This window comes from Pelophylax lessonae, assembly GCF_965119305.1.
Source record: "Pelophylax lessonae genome assembly, chromosome: 7".
Lineage (NCBI taxonomy): Eukaryota > Metazoa > Chordata > Amphibia > Anura > Ranidae > Pelophylax > Pelophylax lessonae.
This window is the reverse complement of record NC_138774.1, coordinates 232,687,835-232,709,731: the sequence shown is the minus strand read 5'-3', so window position 1 is coordinate 232,709,731 and position 21,897 is coordinate 232,687,835. Positions and strand designations below refer to the sequence as shown.

The following is a 21,897-nucleotide window of genomic DNA, read 5'->3' as shown; positions in this document are numbered from 1 at the left end:
AGGCAATATTTTGGTAAGGATGTTGCAAAGTGAAGCCTAGTCATTACTGCTCACCCCCACCATCACAGGAGTAGGCTTTTTCTCTGAGTCAAACCCCCCCCTCACATGCTCTTTCTTTCCCCTGTTGCAGTAGTTCTGACCTCAGTGTATGAGAGAGCACTCCTGTGATGGTGGGGGGTGAGCAGTAATGACTAGGTTTCACTTAGCATCATCCTTGCAATGTCCTGGGAGAGTTTCAATCTTGCTAAACACTACACCTATAGCAAAGGGCATTATTCAACTTTAGTCAGAGCACAAGTTGTTTTTATCTACAGACCCACCCTTAGACCCCGTTCACACTGCAGGTCGCTCCGGGTCGCCCCAAAGAAGCTCCGGACCCTTTTTCTAAGTCGGAGCGACTTGTGTCGCTCCTATTAGAACGGGTCCACAGCTTCTCTATGGCAGGCGACCTACGGCGACCTGTCAGGCGACCAGGTCGCCCCAGTGTGAACCGGCTCTTATCTGCATAGGCATTGTTTTGGTAAGGATGTTGCAAAGTGAAGCCTAGTCATTACTGCTCACCCCCACCATCAAACAAGTGAGCTCTCAAAGCCTGAGCTCAGAGGTACTGCAACATAGGAGAGAAGAGCACATGTGGTGGGATCGGAGAAAGAGCTCACTCCAGTTATGGTGGAGGTGAGCAGTAACAACTAGGCCTCACTAAGCAACGTCCTGGGAATATTCCAGTAAGGCTGTGGGAAGTATGTAAAATGGCCTACACCTATAGCAAGGGCATCATTTCACTTTAATCAGAGCTGCAAAGTTTGTTTTTTAGTACAGACACCCCTTACCTGTAGAGGCAGTTTACCCTTTAAAGCTGAATTCCGCATATGGATTTTTTTTTTGCACAGTTATTGTTACAGCTTGGTAAGTATTTGTAAGCTTGGTAAATATGCATATTCAGAACTTGTGGGATTCCTGTAGTAGTTGGTGTTACCTACAGCAATCACTTCTGTCTTCCGGGTCCCGTACTGAGCAGCTGCCCTGCTGCATATTAACCACAGGGGTTCTTCCGCATGAATACCATTCACAGAATTCCTTGCATTTTATTTTTCAATGAATTTCACGGCGTTCTCTGATTGGACGAGGGGGTGGGAGAAGGTGGGTGATGTTACAATCTCCACCTATTCCAATTGGAGAACACCTTGATGCAGCAGTGGCACTCTACGGATGGAAGATGTGTTTTTTTTTTTTTTTTGACAGAGTAGAACTAAGGGCAAAACATTTTTTGGATACAGTAAGAGAGGGTTCTAACCCTTGTCAGATTTATTTTTGCCATCTATGCCCCATTGGGGGGATTTTCCTTTCCCTAGACTGCTTGTCTAGCCAAAGCAGGAAGTGAGAGAACTCCTGCCAAAGTGGAGGAATCCCCTGGCTGTCAGCAGACCTATGGCGCTTTTCCACTGCATGGAACCGTAACAGTTTGGCACGCTTTTGTGCTTTTCCACTGCTTTTACCGCATGGTATAGTGTCGGAACGGTACGGTACGTTATAGGTTTGCTTTTCCACTGCATGGAACCGAATGGTACAGTACGGTACGGCTCTGAAAAAACAGTACCTACTCGATTGTGGTTCCAACAGGTACCAAACTGGTACCATATCCCACAATCCTTTGCATGCAGTCACTACTAGCCACTGATTGGTCAGAGAATCCCACCCACCCCGTTGTTATCCCACCCACTTACCTTAGTACTACTTTAGTGGAAAAGCAAACCTATACCGTACCGTACCGAACCGCTCCGACACTATACCATGCGGTACCAGCAGTGGAAAAGCAAACCCGGCCAAGCAGGGCCGAGTAGAGCCGAGCCGGTACTTGCAGTGGAAAAGTGCTACTAGTGTCTCAGATGGAAGATTTCCCCTCTACTACTGTTCTGATGTCAACCCAACATTTGGGATTATTTTCTAATTTTTCCTTTACTTTAAATGATAATTCTAAACAGGACTAACGGGGAGGGTGAAGCTCCCTAGTGAGGGCACAAACTGCAATACAAACCTGACAGAGATTCTAATCTGCCTTCACTCTATCCAAAACAATTTGCCTTTTAGCTATTTTTTAATGCATTCCTTATGTATAGAAAGTTTTTACAATTACAATAAGCAGAAAAACCTAGAAATACACAAGATACATAGGCCTAACCTACCACATAGAAATTTCAGCCAGCACATGATCATCAAGATGGGGAAACCACGTTGATTGGTTTCTGATCCAATGGCTTCCAGCGAGCGCTGTGTGACCACCTAGCTGTTATAAAAGAAATGTCTCCCCAGCACCCGAATACCTGAGAATGCTTGATTGTGGATGCCTGGTGTTTCACTGTGTTTTTTTTCTTTTTTTTTTTTTTTTAAAGTTTTTAAACGTCATGAGTAGTTCTACAGTACACTATATAACACCTAACAGGACAAACCGTATCAATACAAACATGACAGTAGTGCAAGCCATCATCCAATCAGTAAAATTGTATGTCTGTACTATTGGAGATTGTCTCTTTCTTCTCTTGTGTTACTATGGAGTATTTCTTAGCAGTGTGGAGCCGCATAGAGATTGGAGGCCAGAGAGTACTTTCATATTTGCTTTGCTGACCTCTTGCGGGTCGATAATGGAGGTGAGCAGTCACTTCACCTGGTGATCTGAGCACAAGGCACCGAGTGACTAACATATGGAGTTTAATTGAAAAGAGACGTTGGATTTTTGCACATGTTCTCTGCACCTTAGGAGTTGCACTTTGTCATTTAGTGACGTCGTCTTTGCACTGCACTTTCCTGTTGTTAGCACCTTTTTATTGTATAGCTTATTGTTTTTCATATACCTATTATGTCTATATTTTTTTTTCAATGACAGGTTATCACCCATTTACATGTTTTAAATCTTGCTGTGGGAAAACAATTAGGTGATATCAGCTATACTTATAGTCCTATCATTTAGTAAGGATTTTCTGATTGGTTTTGAATTCACAGTGGTAGCGCACAATTATTTTCGTTTTTTTATCAAATAATCCGGCTTCCTGTGTAATGCAAAGTGCAGTAATCCATAGCCAACCACTGATCTGTGACCATATATAAAAACCTAGTTGCTGTAGGCTATTGCACTAAAAGGATAGCTGTAATACACTGCTCAGGAAAATTAAAGGAACACTTTGAAAACACATCAGATCTCAATGGGGAAAAATATCATGCTGGATATCTACACTGCCCGGCCAAAAAAAAAAAGTCGCCACCAAAAAAGTCACACACTCCTTTTTTTTTTTTGATTACGCATTTGCTGTAGCGTTGTTTCGATAAGCTTCTGCAATGTCACAAGATTATTTCCGTCCAGTGTTGTATTCATTTTTTACCAAGATCTTGTATTGATGATGGGAGAGTCGGACCACTGCGCAAAGCCTTCTGCTGCACATCCCAAAGAACTTCTCAATGGGGCTAAGTTCTGGACTCTGTGGTGGCCAATCCATGTGTGAAAATGATGTCTCATGCTCCCTGAACCACTCTTTCACAATTTGAGCCCGATGACTCCTGGCATTGTCATCTTGGAATATGCCTGTGGCATCAGGGAAGAACCTGGTAATTCAGTATATTCAGGTAGTCAGCTGACCTCATTCTTTGGGCACATGCAGTAACTAGTTAGTTGCTTAGTTAATTCCAGATGGCAACTTTTTTTTTTGGACTGGGCAGTGTATATTGATATGGACTGGGTAATGTGTTAGGAAGGAAAGGATGCCACATTGTTTGATGGAAATAAAAATTATCAACCTACAGAGGGCTGAAATCAGACACCCCGAAAATCAAATTGAAAAAATGATGTAGCGGGCTAGATCATTTTGCTGAAATGTAATTGAAGCAACTCAATATGGTACTCAGTAGTTTTGTATTACCCCCACGTGCTTGTATGCATGCCTGACAATGTTGGGGCATGCTCCAAATGAGATGTCGGATGGAGTCCTGGGGTATTTCCTCCCAGATCTGGACCAGGACATCACTGAGCTCCTGAACAGACTGAGGTGCAGAGAAAGAGAGAAAACAGAGGCACCTCTAAGTGTAGACCAGGACACTGTAAGTTTACAACAGACTTTATACAGCCCATGAACTAGCGCCAATTTCATTTTGTTGTTGTAGAGCCTGAAGTGCAACCTGGCAGTGACCAAAACATAATGTCCCAGAGGTGTTCTATAAGATTTAGGTCAGTCGAGTGTGGGGGCCATTCAGTGGTATCAATTCCTAAATCATCCAGGACCTGGCTATATACTCTACCCACATGGTGGCGGGCATTTTCATGCACCAGGAGGAACCCAGAACCCACTGCACCAGTGTAGGGTCTGACAATGGGTCCAAGGATTTCATCCTGATACCTAATGGCATTTAGGGTGCCAAGTCTCTAGACTGTAGAGGTCTGTGCGTCCCTCCATGGATATGCCTCCCCAGACCATCACTGACCCACCATCAAACCGGTCATGCTGAACGATGTTACAGGCAGCATAACATTCTCCATGGCTTCTCCAGACCCTTTCACCTCTGTCACATGTGCTCAGGGTGAACCTGCTCTATTCTGTGAAAAGCACAGTGCGCCAGTGGCAGACCTGCCAATTCTGGTGTTCAATGGCAAATGACAATCGAGCTCCACGATGTCGGGCAGTGAGCACAAGAGGACCTCGGGCCACCCTCATGAAGTCTGTTTCTGATTTTGTTTTGAGAGACATTCACACCAGTGTCCTGCTGGAGGTCATTCTGTAGGGCTCTGGCAGTGCTCATCCTGTTCCTCCTTGCACAAAGGAGCAGATAGCGGTCCTGTTGATGGGTTAAGGACCTTCTACTGCCCTGTCCATCTCTCCTAGAGTAACTGCCTGTCTCCTGGAATCTCCTCCATGCTCTTGAGACTGTGCTGGGAGACACAGCAAACCTGGCAATGGCACGTATTGATGTGCCATCCTGGAGGAGTTTGACTGCATCTGCAACCTCTATAGGGTCCAGGTATCACTTCATGCCACCGGTAGTGACACTGACCCCAGCCAAATGCAAAACTAGTGAGAAACAGTCAGAAAAGATGAATAGGGGGAAAAATGTCTATAGCCTTTACCTGTAAAACCATTCCTGTTTTGTTGTCTTGTTTCTGTTGTCTCATTGTTGCCTATCTAGTGCACCTGTTAATTTCATTAACATCAAAGCAGCTGAATCTGATTGCCAGCCCCCTCTGCTACTTAACTGACCATATCAATATCTTAGAAATTTAATTGATTTAATGGTATACTCTGAGTAAAAAGTGTTCCTTGAATTTTTTTGAGCAGTGTATAGTCAGATATAGAAATGTATCTTCACACTTCTAACTTCTTTCCCTGAGCTTAGTGAGCTGTCATCACAGGCCCAGACCAGTGTACACATTTCTTTTCATTCCCTGTAGCTTGTCTACAGCTGCACTGTTACTCCAAGTGAGGACAAAGGATGCAATTGGTTCCCATACCTATTAGAATCTGTGCCTTCCCCCCCAAGAGACATACATGATCGTTTCAATAATGCACTAGGTTTGGCTAAGACGTGCTTATCCACTCATTTTGTGTGGTTCCAGGCAGCTAGTGTGATCCCAAATATCTTTTACTGGTTCTCCGCTTTGGAGTTCTATGAGGGTGGATTTACTAAATGCAAATAGACTGTGCACTCTTTGCAAATGCAGTTGCTCCAGTGCTTTGTAAAAGGGGAAGCTTCACTTTGCACAGAATGCCTTTAGTAAACCAACCCCATGTTCTTTTTATGCTGTAGCTAAATGCATGCAGTCACTGCTTGCTTCCAGAAGCTTTGTGATCTTCAAAGGTTGCATAAATGTACTGCAGAAATCTTCATTTCATTGCAACTGTCAGACTTGGGATCAGATAGTCCCGTCTGCAGTTACTGTCTACAGCATGGGTGTCCAACCTTTTGGCTTCTCTGGGCCACATTGAGTGTAGAGAAATTTCTCGGGCTGCATATAAAATATATACTATAGTTAAGGCATGTAATAAAATGTCGCCGCGCCCCCCGCACTAATTTAACACAACTAGAGGATGATCAAATGAAATGGAATCAGTATACAGAAATTTACTTCTTCTGAGAGATATTAAAAGAACACTCTAACCACCATGACAACTTCAGTGATTTGAAGTGGTCATGGTGGTAGGAGTCAGAAACACTGCACGTGCTCCCCTCCCCCCTCCGAGGCAGCCTCTGCCTACCGTTAGTTGGAAGCCGCTGTGGCCGTGCCCCCAACCACGACTTTCTTCTTCCCCCAGCAAAAAAATTATTGTCAGGGGGCAGTGGGCCGCATTGCCGGAGGTTCCGGGCCGCAGGTTGGACATGCCTGGTCTAGAGGCTTTCAAGCCGAATGTGAACAGAGCAATGTTTGCACGTTCCTAGGTCTGTGAGAACCGCTTCCAAAGCATAGGGAAAGAAAAGGTAGTAAGGTATATTCTATATTTTCTAAATACTTTTTAGGCTCGGGTCACACCTATGCAGTCTGCTTTTGATTGCTTCTGCAGTGCTTTTTGCTGTGCGTTTTGCATTTTTCACCCCGTGATTTCTCCACATAATTTGCGTTTTGCATTTTTTATGCGCTTTTTTTTTGCCCAATTTGTTGTTAGACAGATAAAAAAAATGCAAATTGCAGCAAAATTGCGGCATAAACGCACTACATGTTTTTCTGCAGCTTCTCTATTGAAGTTTATTAAACCAAAAAAAGCACCATTTGGTGTTCAAAAAAAGTCCCTAACCCTTTCCAAAAATGCAGTGGCTGAAAAAAGCATAGATGTGAACGTGTTCAATAGGAAACCATGTTAAATGAGCTGTAGTGCTTTTCTGCAAAAAACGCATAGGTGTGAACCAGGCCATAGGCTCAATTTATAACCAAAATGTGTTGCGCTAGAAAGTGAATAAATGAGTGAAAAAAAGACATCAAACACTGAAAATTGTTAAACAAGTGACGTGAATGCCCTCTAAACGTGAAAGTGAAATAAATCAATAATAAGAGGGACTACTAATCCCAGCATGGGAAATAATACATAATTGAAAAAAGTCCTTCAATACAAAAAAAGTCCAAATTGTATTAACATAAAAGTTAAGTGTTAAGAGTGGTGAATCACAGCTGAGAGGAACCACAAGTCCCAGCAATAGTAGAATGTCCCACAGAGCTTCCACTGAATGGCACCCGTGATCAAGGAACATGTAAAATAGACCTCTGGTCATCTAATTTTAATAGACCACAAAACACTTGTCAGTTCAGTAGGGGCCAATCACAAAAATCCCACAGGACACTCCTTCAGAATAGCAGATCCAGGGAGAGCTGGAGTAGATATTATAAAGCCAATCCTCACATGTAGAAGGGTAAGGCCCATAGGAAATAATCCAAGAAGGAGAAAATGCACATAGCGTGATACCGTAATAAAAAAACACATTTATTAAAAAAGATTGCATTTACTAAAATATGTAGACAAGCAAGCAGAGAAACAGTATATCCAATACACATTAGATCCAGGCTGCGGCGTCCCGCGTGTATCAGAAAAAATCTTTGGCTGGGGGTGTGGCTACTTCGTATCTGGAACCGCCCGACTAGTTTCGTCATAGACTGACGTCTTCCATAGGCTCAATTCACATATATGTGGGGCCGGATTCCAGTGCAGTTTGCATTTGGCGGTTCAGGTGCAAATTCAACACTTAAATTGTATCTGAACCGGGCTGAAAAAACACACAGGACCCTTTTTAATTTGCACCACAACCGGCCCGCATATATGTGAACCGGCTCCAATGAGCGCTAGTCTGGATAACATGTCATGCAAATCAGAAGAGGTTTAAAATGCATTTGATTCACATTTATGTGAACCGAGCCTTAGGCTTAGTTCACCCTGCTGCGAACTCCAAAGTCCTGCGATCTCCAGTGCGACTTTTTATTGTGACTTGCATGCAAATTTGATGTTTTACGACTTTGGCTTTGGCAAATCATGCCAAGAGTGTGACACCTAGTATATTGTTGAACTTACAAAACCCTCTGAAATTGCAGCTAAAGTCGCAAAGCTAAAACAAACAACTTCCTTGCAACTTTTGTTAACACTACAGTTTTTGGCACTCCTGTAGCAAGGAAGATGCAGAAAGGTTGTGTAGGAACGACACTCATTGAATTGAATGTGTTTGGACTTGTCATTCGACTTTGTGTTGCAAGACGCATGGAAAGTCGCGGCAGTGTGATCCAGGGCTAAAAATGCCTGTGTTCTTCCAAGAGCCCTTTAAAGGAAACCTCCTCTGAGGGAAATATGCAGACTACTATTGCTGACTTCTCCTGCAAATGCTAGATGCCTGGCTGTCATGCTTTGTCAGCGGATTTGTTACTTAGTCATCAATATGGAAGTTTGCAAGAGTTAACTGTCTGCCTGCTTTTCCCAGGTGAGTGAGTGGATACTGATACCAACAAGAGGCAAAACTTGGGGGGGGGGGGGTGGGTGGGGGATCAACAATGGAAGCCTATGTTTGTCAGTACTACTTTCCCTTCTTTCTCAGTTTTGATATGTCATGTTTGTAATAAAGTCTGTCTTTGGGTTACACTGCATTTGTCCTCACTTGAAACCTCTTTTTTGGTTGGCTTCTTATGTCCCGACCGCTTTTTTTGTACTAGTTTCTGTTCAGCTTTTACAGTGGTTATAAACTCTGTTACACCACTTGTACCTACAGGCAAGCCTATAATAAAGGCCTACCTCTGGGTACTGTGAATACCTCTTAAACTTGCACAGTTCGGCATCATTAGCGCATGCGCTCTGAAGGACCAGCTTACAGTGCCGGACCGTCAGAACCCGTGCCGGAAACTGTGCCCCTTGCGCATGCACAGGAGTGAAGTCATTGAGCCCCCAGCTACTCATGTAGCCGGAGGACACGAACCTGGAAGGAAGACTGGTCTAAGATATCAGCCATTTAAGTGCTGACATCGCGGCGCTGGAGTGCCTCGATGCATACTACCACATTATGACATTGCCTTGCAGGATTTTTTTTTTTTAACGACCAGCAGTTTATAACGGCTTTTAATGAGTAATCTGAAAGGTATCTTAGAAATGTGGAACAAAAAAAAAAAAAGGTCCCTTGGAAAGGTATACCCTTACTGAAATAGGAGACTTTCTTTGCCGAGGCCTCCTCCTGCTGACGGAGATCCCCTCTTTTGGCATACTAAACCTTTGCTTCCCGTTGGATGTTGAGGCCTAAAAGCGGAATGGGATGGGATTGCTAGCAGCATGTAAAATCAGTCCTCCCTGTCTACTCATGTTTCTTTCTACTGAAAGCAATTACAAAATTAGATTTCATTCCAAAAGGTTAAAAGTGTGCTTTTAAAGTGGTTTCAATGTTTTGAAATATTAAATTATGTTCTGCATATTAAATGTAGGTTACATACTGTACGTGTTGTAAGGAGACCATTGGGAAAGTGGTTTAGGTTTGTGATTTCTCCTGCTGCATTATGTCTGCCTTTCTGACATATGCATTCATTTTGTACGTATCCTACCTAGAAGGTTGGAGGAAACCTTTCCCCAAATGAAACATGGTGGATATACCACAGCTATTACCTTGTTACGTAAAAATTAGTTCCCCAATTGTTATGCTGACCCCTTATTTGGATGCATGGAGTCACTAACCCCCGACATTCCTGATTTGCATACTTTTCTTTTCTGGTTAGAAACTCAAATTTATTGAAGCTGTAGGGTCCATTTAGGATTCATAAGACTGTTGGAAGTACTTCTGCAGGCCTTCCCTGGGTCTGAAACAAATAGACCAACTGCAGGCCTACCTGGGTCTGGAACACAGGAGACCAACTGCGGGCCTACCTGGTTCTGGAACACACAGGAGACCAACTGCAGGCCTACCTGGGTCTGGAACAAATAGGAGACCTATTTAGTCTTTCATCTAATCTAAACAATGGTAAGCAACAGTCGAGACAAGGGTACGGTAGTTTGTGTTTGCAAACCGAGACCCCGAGCAAAAGACTGAGAACCAGTCTAGGAAGGAGGGAGGGGAAGTGTGGTCTGGATGCTACGCTTTAAAGTTGCAGTGTGACAAATGGCTACGCTTTAAAGTTTTGAGGATTTCTCATGCTGAAAATCGCCTTCATGGGAAGAAGCTCTGTCATTCTACTCTGTTGACAAACTTGGTCCGGATGCCATAAAATGCCTGTCGCCGAGTGGAGTAATTGAAACACTTTGTTTTTATGTAGATCCTCACAAAATACAGTCAGTATAGAGAAGAAACGCCCCCCCCCCCCCCAATCCTTAAAAATATTCATATTTTGTTGATTTGAAGGTTGAAATGAAGACGCACATTTTTTGGTTTATCCAGTTGTATTTAACATCCAAATGAAAGCTAGAACACCAACATGTCGGAAAAAAATAAAAATTCAACAACCCAATTACTGAGTTGGGAAAAAAGATCACCCCCCCCACCTAAAAATGACTTCTAAACTCAATCAGGTGTAGCACACAAAGGCATTTGACTTACAACTGTGAAACAGCTTTCCTGAAGCATTTCAGTCCCTGGTAGTGCCACTGCAGCAAACAGTCCACTATGAGCGGCAAGGCACTGTCAAAAGATCTCCAGGATAAAGTTGTGGACAGGCACAACTCAGGAGATGGATACAAACAATTTCAAAAGCTTTATCAATTCCTTGAAGCACAGTGAAGTCTGTTATTAAGAGGCGTTTGGGACAACATCTAGAAAATAGTGGATGGGAGGAAGGAATACCCAAAAAGAATTCATAAAAAAGGACACAAAGGGGTCTATTTACTAAACCTAGAGAAGGCAAAATTAGTCACAATTCTGCAGAGAAACCAATCCGCTTCTAACCTGAGCTTGTTTAATTAGGCTTTAGGCTATAAAACCTGAAAGCTGATTGGTTTCTCTGCAGAATCGTGGCTCTTTTTGCCCCCTCTACTTTTAGTAAATAAACCCCAGAGTGTCTGGTACCACATCCTACGAGAAAATCTGCAGAAAAAAACCTTTAAACTAAATTAAGGACTTTGACAGAACCACTTAAATATAATAAAATATCAAATATTTATTAAAGTGGAGTTCCGGCCACAGAAAAACAAATTCAATGAACATACCCCCGGGACAGTCAGGGCTAGTGCAGGCGCATTGATTTCTGGGAGCGATGACGTTCAGCTCCCAGGAATCATTGCAAAGCGGAAGTGACGACCGGGCCGTGCGGCCGAGGGAGGAAGCGGAAGACAGGTGAGTATTTTTTTTCTGCAATTACAAGGTGAGTAAAAAAATAAAAAATCCTAACTACCATTTCTTTTTCAGGTTAACTATAGCAAGCGGATGGCCCAAAATCGACTATGTCGATTTTGTGACCGGAACTCCGCTTTAAGCAAAGATTAAAAATGTGAACAGTGCAAAGACTCATATAATATCGATACAAACATTTCACATGTACAAAAATTTGTATGCTACTGTATGGTAGTTTCCATTTCATCCCTGCTATGATTGGGTGATAGGTTGCTTGCTGTGACTTTGACGTGTTTCACGGGTCGCTGCCCGCTTCATCAGGAAGAAAACTACAGCCAAGCTCAACTTCAATACAAAAACTATTCAATAGAGCTTCTGGCACCAAATGGGATTCATGCTCTACATACCTATCATATATGTATAGAAAAAGGAATTCAGGGATAATCACATTAGTGCTACGACCGGTTGTTGCTAACTTCCACAGCGGATAGGGCAGTTCATCAGGCATATGTCCTCCATGTCACTATAGGCCAAGGTACAAGCCACAATAACAGGTTTTCGTAATAGTGAATTTTCTAGGATATAAAGAAGGGGCATGATCGTATTAGTCAACTGTACATTGAGATAATCAATATAATTAAAAAGGGAATAAAAAGAAAAGGATGGATCCTTAAGATTGATAAGGGGCTCTAGAGAATCCCAACTACACCCTAGGGCAGTGATGGTAAAACTTGGCACCCCAGATGTTTTGGAACTACATTTCCCATGATGCTCATGCACTCTGTAGTGTAGTTGAGCCTCATGGCAAAATGTAGTTCCAAAACATCTGGGGTGCCAACATTTGCCATCAACTGCCCTAGGGTGTTTTTGTACCATTCTTTATTCATGGCTGTGTTCTTGTGGGTGAGCCCACTCCCTTGGCTGAGACGCAACCCCACCCATGAATAGTCTCAGGATGCTTTACTGCAGGACTGATAGTAGCGCTCACCTTTTTTTTTTTTTCTCTGGACAAGGTTTTTTTTTGGATGCACCAATAGTAAAGGGAATTCATCAGAGAAAATGACTTTACCCCAGTCCTCAGCAGTCCAATTCCTGTACCCTTTTCAGGATAGAAGTCTGTCCCTAATGTTTTTCCTGGAGAGAAGTGGCTTTGCTGTCCTTCTTGGCACCAGGCCATCTTCCAAAAGTATTCTCCTCACTGTGCTTGCAGATGGACTCACACCTGTCTGCTGCCATTTCTGAGCAAGCTCTGCACTGGCGGTTCCCCGACCCCACAGCTGAATCAACCGTAGGGCGGTCCTGGGGTTTGCTGGGCTTTCTTAGGCGCCCTGAAGCCTTCTTCGCAAAAATGCAGTGGAAATGTCATTTTTGGGATTAAGTACATTTTCTTGGTGAAGAGGGACTTTGCAATTCATCTGATCACTCTTCAGAACATTCTGGAGTATATGCAAATTGCCATCATAAACATTGAGGCAGCCGACTTTGTAAAAATTAATATTTGTGTCATTCTTAAAATGTTTGGCCATGGCTGTACATGTCATTTTTTACAATGCATACAATATTATTTTCCGCTTTGGTGGGATCCTTTGAGGGCATGATATGTGTAGCAGAAAGTTAGAAACGGATGCAGACTTTTATTGCAGATACCATTCGCAATTAATGTATGTCCTGTTTGTGAAGGAAATGAGCACATTGCTGCACACAAAGGCTTGTAGTTGGTGGGCAGCTGCTGCAACCAGTCATGCTCTGTGAATTGTGAAACAGGAATTTCCAACTGCTGACCTTGTTACAACTCTTTTTTTAGTCCACCATTTGCTACTTGGAGACATATGGATAAATATTTTGCACTTATTTTGACAGCTTGCGCACATACATCGGTGAAACTTTAAAGTAAATGTAATCCCCTAACTGAGATTTAGCTTGCTAAAGCACAGTGTAAGATAATTTGTCTTTTAAAAAAGAACAATAACCCATTTCCCCTTTTTCCATCTGTTCCATCCTATTTCTCATTCACACAGACATATCGAAGCATCCAGCGTGCATCCGTGCGAAGGGCAATGTTTGACCGCATGGGATGCGCAGGTGTTCTCTGCATCCGTGACAGGCAGTACCATTCTTGTATGTCGGGATGCAGTAGCTGCACAGACACATCTGCTGATCCCATTTGACAGCAGTGTGGGGATGTGTTTCCAAATGCACACTGTCTGCACTTTGGGGACACGTCACCTACACAAGAATGGCTGACAAACTGGGGACAGCGACTGTGTCCATGCAGCCCATGCATCCCAGTAGACAACAGAACAGGCTGACTTGAGGAGGGACCTGGGTGAGCTGGTGGGAGGAGGGACCTGGGTGAGCTGGCGGGAGGAGGGACCTGGGTGAGCTGGCGGGAGGAGGGACCTGGGTGAGCTGGCGGGAGGAGAGAGGGTGCTGGGTGAGCTGACGGGAGGGGTGAGCTGGAGGGAGCTGGGTGAGCTGGTGGGAGGAGGGAGCTGGGTGAACTGGCGGGAGGAGGGAGCTGGCGGGAGGAGGGAGCTGGCGGGAGGAGGGAGCTGGCAGGAGGAGGGAGCTGGCGGGAGATGGGAGCTGGGTGAGCTTATGGGAGGAGGGAGCTGGCGGGAGGAGGGAGCTGGGTGAGCTGGCGGGAGGAGGGAGCTGGGTGAGCTGGCGAGAGGAGGGAGCTGGCGGGAGGAGGGAGCTGGCGGGAGGAGGGAGCTGGCGGGAGGAGGGAGCTGGGTGAGCTGGAGGGAGCTGGGTGAGCTGACGGGAGGAGGGAGCTGGCAGGAGGAGGGAGCTGGGTGAGCTGGCGGGAGGAGGGAGCTGGGTGAGCTAGCGGGAGGAGGGAGCTGGGTGAGCTGACGGGAGGAGGGAGCTGGCGGGAGGAGGGAGCTGGGTGAGCTGGTGGGAGGAGGGAGCTGGCAGGAGGAGGGAGCTGGGTGAGCTGACGGGAGGAGGGAGCTGGCAGGAGGAGGGAGCTGGGTGAGCTGGAGGGAGCTGGCGGGAGGAGGGAGCTGGCGGGAGGAGGGAGCTGGGTGAGCTGACGGGAGGAGGGAGCTGGCGGGAGCTGGCGGGAGGAGGGAGCTGGGTGAGCTGACGGGAGGAGGGAGCTGGAGGGAGCTGGGTGAGCTGACGGGAGGCTGATCTTGGCGTTTTTTGAATGCTTTGTAACCACAAGTAGAAATGTCTAAATTGGGCCTAATTAGCCATTTTCCCTGTCACGTGACTCGTTAGTGTTACAAGGTCTCAGGTGTGTTAAATTTTTCCAACTTAACGACCCCAAACACGCCTCCAACACGACCACTGCCTTGCTAAAAAAGCTGAGGGTAAAGGTGATGGACCGGCCAAGCATGTCTCCAGACCTAAACCCCATTGAGCATCTGTGGGGCATCCTCAAACAGAAGGTGGAGGAGTGCAAGGTCTCCAACATTCACCAGCAGAGTGATGTCATCATGGAGGAGTGGAAGAGGACTCTAATGACAACCTGTGAAGCCCAATTTGGACTTTTTCACTTAGGGGTGTACTCACTTTAGTTGCCAGAGGTTTAGACATTAATGGCTGTGTGTTGAGTTATTTTGAGGGGACAGCAAATGTTACACTGTTATACAAGCTGTACACTCACTACTTTACATGGTAGCAAAGTGTCATTTCTTCAGAGTGTTGTCACAAAAATTTTACGAAAATGTGAGGGGCGTACTCACTTTTGTGATTGTGTGTGTGTGTATATGTGTGTATGTATGTGTATGTATATATGTATGTATATATGTATGTATATATATATATATATATATATATATATATATATATATATATATATATAAAAAAGATTTTCATTTGTAAACCAGTGCCAGGAATAAAGCTATTGAAAGGCTTCAGTGGCTGCCTTATAGCAGATAACCTCTTGCTTTAATGGTTTACCAGTGTAAAATGCAGAGTATATAAAGCTTTCCTTTAAGGAGGCTCCAGAATGAAGGGAATGTATATGTAAGCCTTGGACTTTGGGCGCTGGCTGACCTTTGCACTGCGCCATGACCTCTGTGTAACTTTTAACGCTGTCTGATGTCTTTAAAATCAGCGGCTCTGCTGCTTTTCTAGTTACATCATCCGTTGACTGTAAGCAAACGAAGCCAAAGTTTATTTTAAAAAATGTTTGTACAGGATGTTGGCACGGACATGTGCCAGCTCAACATTAGCAAAGCTCTTAGTTGACAGCAGAGGTCCCGCAGTACAATACATGGCAGTGTACCGAGGTTATATAATAAGAACTAGCCATGCGAGGCATGAAACTTTTCAATGAATCCTGAGATGATTAAACAAATGCCTCAAAGTATATACACAGAGAACCAGTCAGTCAGAAGACCCCTGTTAACCCTTGAAGCAGTGAATGGAGTAGATATTGGAAACCAGATTTGAGACTCTTGCATTTACTGAATGTGGCCCTGAATTTGTGCGACTTCACTTGAAATCGCAAGATTTCAAAGCCGAAGGTCAGTGCAACTTCAGGTGTGACTTGACTGACATCTGTGTGAGTTCATGCACAAATGTCTATGCAAGCCACACCTAAAATCGCAATAAATAGTGCAGGAATTGTTTTCCAAATGCACACGGCACCGCAAAGTAGTCGCAATTGGTGCCATTTGAACAGTTCTATTGCTGACAATAGGGTGCGACTTGTCATGTGCTTTGGACCTGTTGCACCGGGGTGCCGAACATACATGGTATCTGCTGAACCGGCTGAGATTCAAACCGTTAATGGGCAGGCTGAATGTAACAATTTGATTGGTTTGGGCACAACCAGCCTGCCGGATTTGCTTGTGATTGTCATGAGCTGCTGCTATAGCCACTAGTGATAACAACTGTCTTCTCCTGGCAGGGACGGACGGCTTTCACACCCCCAGCCGGGAGAAGACCATGGCATTTTACAGGCGTATTTGAAGAGGAACGTTTAAAAAAACCATCTCAAACGTGTTTTTGAGAGGAGCATAAACACAGCGTTTAGGCGCTTTCAGCACTTTGATTATAAGGCCTCCGGCTCATTGGACGTTTTTATAGCGGCTGCTTTTGGCATCAGACTTTTTTTCTGAAGGCAGTGAACTCCCCAGCATGTTATCCTATGTGTCCGTGCACACACAGGCTGTTATCAGCAGTTTTTGGCTGTAAAAAAACCCTGAAAACTAGTGGGTTTTGAGTGGCGCCAATCTGCGACAAAAATAACGCTAACTGGCGTTTTTGATGTTTTGGATCCCATGGTTCTGTTTGGAGGTGTCGTTGATGGAACATAGCCTGGGGTCACACTGGTGCATACTGAACACCACATGTAATTTGTACCAACAACGAACTGCATTAGTTGGCTACCTCTGGACATCTAAAGTCCAGAGGTGGCCAACTGCATTCCTGTGCACATCATATGTGATGTATGTGCGATGCGATTTAAGCCATATATTTTGTATGGCTCAAATTGCATTACATTTGCACCAAAATGTTGTAGGACCCCCCTTTTTTTTTCCACACCTAATCGCATTGCATGGATGTGAACACCCATGCGATGCGATTCTGGCAAGCGCACTGTATTTTGCAATCTGTTTCGGGGTATTCATGGAACACTTGCGACTTGCGTATAGCATGAAGAATCACATTGGTCAAAACCAGAGTCACACTCATTCAAAGTCGCTTAAAAATCACAGCAACGTTGCACCAAGTCACAATGGAAATGGCACAATTTTGAAGTCACACAAGTGTGAACGGACTCTAAGGGCTAATTCACACCAACTGCTGCGTTACAGGGCAGTGGGATCACCGCAGTGTTGGCATTGTGCCGATCTGGCATGCAATTTGTCATGTGGAATTGAAGCCTATTGCCGGCAACAGCACCGGATCACACTGAGGGTGGGTTTGAAATCATTCAGCTGAACACACACGATTTTAAACTCGCATGCCAGTGCGACTTGGGGGGGCGATTTGACAGACATCTGTACGGGTTCATGCACAGATGTCTATTAAAATCCAAGTGGAATATTTTGGGGAAACAACGCTTATAAACGCAAGCACACATAGAAGTTTGCACTACTTGCCATTAAGTGTTTGTTTTTTTTTTTTTTCTGCCAGAGATTCTGTTTTTTCCGGTGTTGATGGAATAATCAAGCAATTTTCTTTACCTTAATCTATGGTTAAAGGGAAGAAATAAAGCCAGGGGTGTCAAACTCCATTTCATCAAAGGGCCACATAAGCAGTATGATTTGCCCTCAAAGGGCCATTTGTATCTAGGGTGCGCTACATACAAAGTGCAGAGTCCAGGAGTGCATTAGGTACAGAGTGTAGGGTTTAGGGGTGCACTATGCACAGTGTGCAACCAAACCCCCCCAAAGCTTTCTTGCATCTCTCTCTCCCACCTGGTCTGGCTCTAGTACCTACCTGTGTAGGTGGCTCTGTCTCACCTTTCAAAGAGCTGGTTCTCTCTCTCTCAGATTCTGGAGATCTCTCCCTGCCATTAGTGTGTGCAGGAATCTGTTACTTCCGGGAGCTGCTGTGTTTGTAAGTGGGGAGCGGAGGGTCAGAGCTGGAGATGGTAGAATGGAGTCTCGCCATGTTCCTGCTGCAGAACTGGGTGCCAGGGCCACTTGATAAGGCTTGGAGGGGTAGATTCGGCCCGCGGGCCTTGTGTTTGACATGTGTGAGCTACACCTTTAGTTCTGGTTTTGTGGGAGTTGAGAAATGTTAGCATTTCAGTTTCAAGAGGCATAAGATGCCAACAGGTGATTCATCCCCTTGGTTCCCTCCCTAAACGGAGATTCCATATCTGGGTGGAGTTGGTGTTTAGCCTCACAGCTCACTTCATTCTACTTGTTTCATAACACACCTCAACAACTTCCAAAATGATTTCCTTTTTATCCTTGGTAATACAATTTTTAATGGCTGGCTCCTCCTTTCCTACCACGTCACACCCACATTTAGGGTATAACAATGGTGCCTTTAAAAAAAAATAAAAAGTATATCTAATGATTTTATATACACTCACCAGTCACTTTATTAGGTACACCTGTTCAATTGCTTAGGAACACAAATTGCTAATCAGCCAATCACATGGCAGCAACTCAACGCATTTAGGAATCCTTGATGTGGTGAAGACGACATGTTGCAGTTCAAACCGAGCATCAGAATGGGGAAGAAATGGGATAGAAGTGACTTTGAACGTGGCATGGTTGTTGGTACCAGTCAGGCTGGTCTAAATATTTCAAAAACTGCTGACCTACTGGGATTTTCACACACAACCATCTCTAGGATTTACAGAGAATGGTCTGAAAAAGAGAAAATATCCAGTGAGTGGCAGTTGTGTGGAGAAGAAGGTCTTGTTGATGTCAGAGGAGAATGGGCAGACTGGTTCGGGATGATAGAAAGGCAACAGTAACTGAAAATAACCGCTCATTACAACCAAGGCATGCAGAATACAGTCTAAATGCACAACACATCAAACCTTGAAGCAGATGGGCTACAGTATCAGAACAGCACAACATTGCCACTCCTGTCAACTAAGAACATGAAACTGAGGCTACAATTCACACAGGCTCACCAAAATTGGACAATAGAAGATTGGAAAAACACTGCCTGGTCTGATGAGTCTCAATTTCAGCTGTGACATTTGGATGGTTGGGTCATGGATCCATCCTGCCTTGTATCAACGGTTCAGGCTGGTGGTGTAATGGTGTGGGGGATATTTTCTTGGCACACTTTGGGCCCCTTAGTACCAACTGACCATCATTTAAACATCACGGCCTACCTGAGTATTGTTACTGACCATGTCCATCCCTTTATAGCTACAGTGTCCCCATCTTCTGATGGCTCCTTCCAGCAGGATAATGCACCATGTCACAAAGCTCAACTCATCTCATCACTGGTTTCCTGAACAGGACAATGAGGTCACTGCACTCCAATGTCCTCTACAGTCACCACATCTCATCCAATAGAGCGCCTTTGGGATGTGGTGGAACGGAAGTTTCCCATCATGGATGTGCAGCTGACAAATCTGCAGCAACTGCGTGATACTATCATCTCACTATGGAGCAAAATCTCTGAGGAATGTTTCCAACACCTTACTGAATCTATGCCACCAAGAATTTGGCAGTTCTGAAGGCAAAAGGGGGTCCAACCCGGTACTAACTAGCAAGGTGTACCTAATAAAGTGGTGTGTGTATGTATGTATGTGTGTGTGTGTGTATATGTATGTATATGTGTGTATATGTATATATATATATATAATATAAAATATATCTGAATGTCAGAAAATGTGTGTTCCACTTGTAACATCAGGACTCCCTCCCCCTGTAATATCACCTGCTGTTAGTAGGCACAAATCCATAGTTGCCCAAGCCTCCATCTTTGGCCTGTGCCGCCTGTAGAAGGTTGATGTGACTTTCCGGGGAGATCCTGGGAATACAGAACTGAAGTCTCCGGTGAAGAGGCTCTTGCACTGGATTGGAGCATCTTCTCGCCTTTTGGCTTCCCCTGGAATCTTCCAGAAGGAAATCCCAAACAGCAGAGTGTGAAAGACGGGGTAAGATGAAGAGGATTATAGATCTCCCGTCTTTGCACATTAGTAAGGGTTAGTGATTTTACAGGGTAGGGGCCTGGACATTAGAAGTGGACTTTGCATTGAACTGCATGGTGACTCCCTATTTGTGAGGGGAAAAAAATGGCACATAAAAGAAAATAACATATAGCCTATTTAATTGTAATAGTTAAATGTTATTATAAATGACCTTTCCTTTTCAATCTGCAGTGCTGTCATTTTCTGTAAAAGGCAATGCAGTATGGCACAGATGGTGTCATTTCCTTCTGGTATGATTGGCTTGCTGATTTTGCCAGACGTCTGCACTAAGATACAAGTCAGATTTTGGGCATCACCTGCACCATTTTTGGTGAGATACTCCCAAAAGAAAATAACATCTAAAGGGATGCAGACCCTGCCACTTTGCTCATGAGAGCCCTGCAAGTGCAGCAGCTGATTAATATTTATAAGATCACTCCCATTCACAGTTGCTTTTTCTTTAGATTAACGAGCAGGGCTCTGATTCCTCCTGTATTGTATTGGAACTGTACTGTCTGCCCTCACATTGTAAAGTGCTGCACAAACTGTTGATGCAACGAAAAGGTAGGAACTTGCAACAAAGTTTGTTTAAGTGATACTAAGGTCTCGTTTTTTTTATTTTTTATTAAAAATAACAAACATGTTCTACTTCTCTGCTTTGTGTAGTTTGTTTTGCACAGAGCAGCCCCGATACCCCCTCTTCTCGGGTGCCTCGCCTGCGCTCCCGGCTCCTCCCTCCTGCCAAGTGCCCCCACAGCAAGCAGCTTACTATGGGGGCACCTGAGCCAAGCCACTGCTCTGTGTGTCCATTCAGACATAGAGCTGAGGCTCAGCCCTGCCTCCTTTGGCCCACTGCTCTGTGTGTCCATTCAGACATAGAGCTGAGGCTCAGCCCTGCCTCATTGGCCCACTGACATTGACAGCAGTGTGAGTCAATGGCACCCGCTGCTTTCTCAGCCAGTGAGGAGGGAGAGTCCTGGACAGCTGAGTCTCTTGTGTAACATCGCTGGATCGGGATGGGGCTCAACTAAGTATTAGGGGGCTACTGCACACAAGTTTTTTTTATCCTAATGCATAAAACGCATTAAGATAAAAAGAAAACCTTCTGCCTTTAGAATCTCTTGCAACGTAGATTTCTCCCTGAGGAGAATTTTATTTTATTTTTTTTCACAACAAAAGTGAAGTTCCTCATTAACCACTTGCCTACCAGCTGCCGCAGTTATACAGCAGCAGGTTGATAGGTTCCCGTGAATCGCTGTACCTTTACGACGGTTTGCAGAAGGGATCCCGTGGGCGCGCACCCACGCCCATTTGCCAGTGGGGAGGCCGAGGTGTGCGACCGGTGGCTCCGATTGCTGTTGGGCACCCATGATCGCTCCCTGTGAAGAGAGAATGAAGGTCTGCTGTGTTTGGGAACACAGGTCTCTGTGTTGATATTACAAGCCCATCCCCCAAGGCTCACACTTAACCCTTTGATCAGCCCTGGGTTAACCCCTTCCCTGCCAGTGCCATTATTACAGTAATAGTGCATATGTTTAGCACTGATTACTGTAGTAATGTCACTGGTACCCCCAAAAGTGTCAATGTTAGGGGTCCGATCTGTCCGCCGCAATGTCACAGTCCCACTAAAAATTGCTAATTGCTGCCATTACTAGTAAAAAAAAACCCAAAAAACTAAAAATTACAAATCTTTCCCGTAGTTTGTAGACGCGATAACTTTTGCGCAAACCAATCAATTTACGCTTGTTTGGGGTTTTTTTTTTTACCAAAAATATGTAGCAGAATACAAATTGGCCTAAAATGACAAAATTAGATTAAAAATTTTTTTTTGGGGAATGTTATATAGCAGAAAATACAAAATATATATTTTTTTCAAAATTGTAGCTCTTTTTTTTTTTTTTTTTGTTTATAGCGCAAAAAATAAAAACCGCAGAAGTGATCAAATACCACCAAAAGAAAGTTCTATTTGTGGGGAAAAAAGGTAATCAATTTTTTTTAGGGTACAGCATCGCACGACCGCGCAATTGTCAGTTAACCGCTTAAGCCCCGGAAGATTTTACCCCCTTCCTGAC

The 21,897-nt window shown here is 44.4% G+C and overlaps 1 protein-coding gene across 1 annotated transcript in view; it reads left to right on the top strand.

Moving 5' to 3' along the window:
* WNK3 (WNK lysine deficient protein kinase 3) overlaps positions 1 to 21,897 on the top strand; it is a 255,126-nt gene that overhangs the window by 27,255 nt on the left and 205,974 nt on the right. The window lies entirely within an intron of this gene.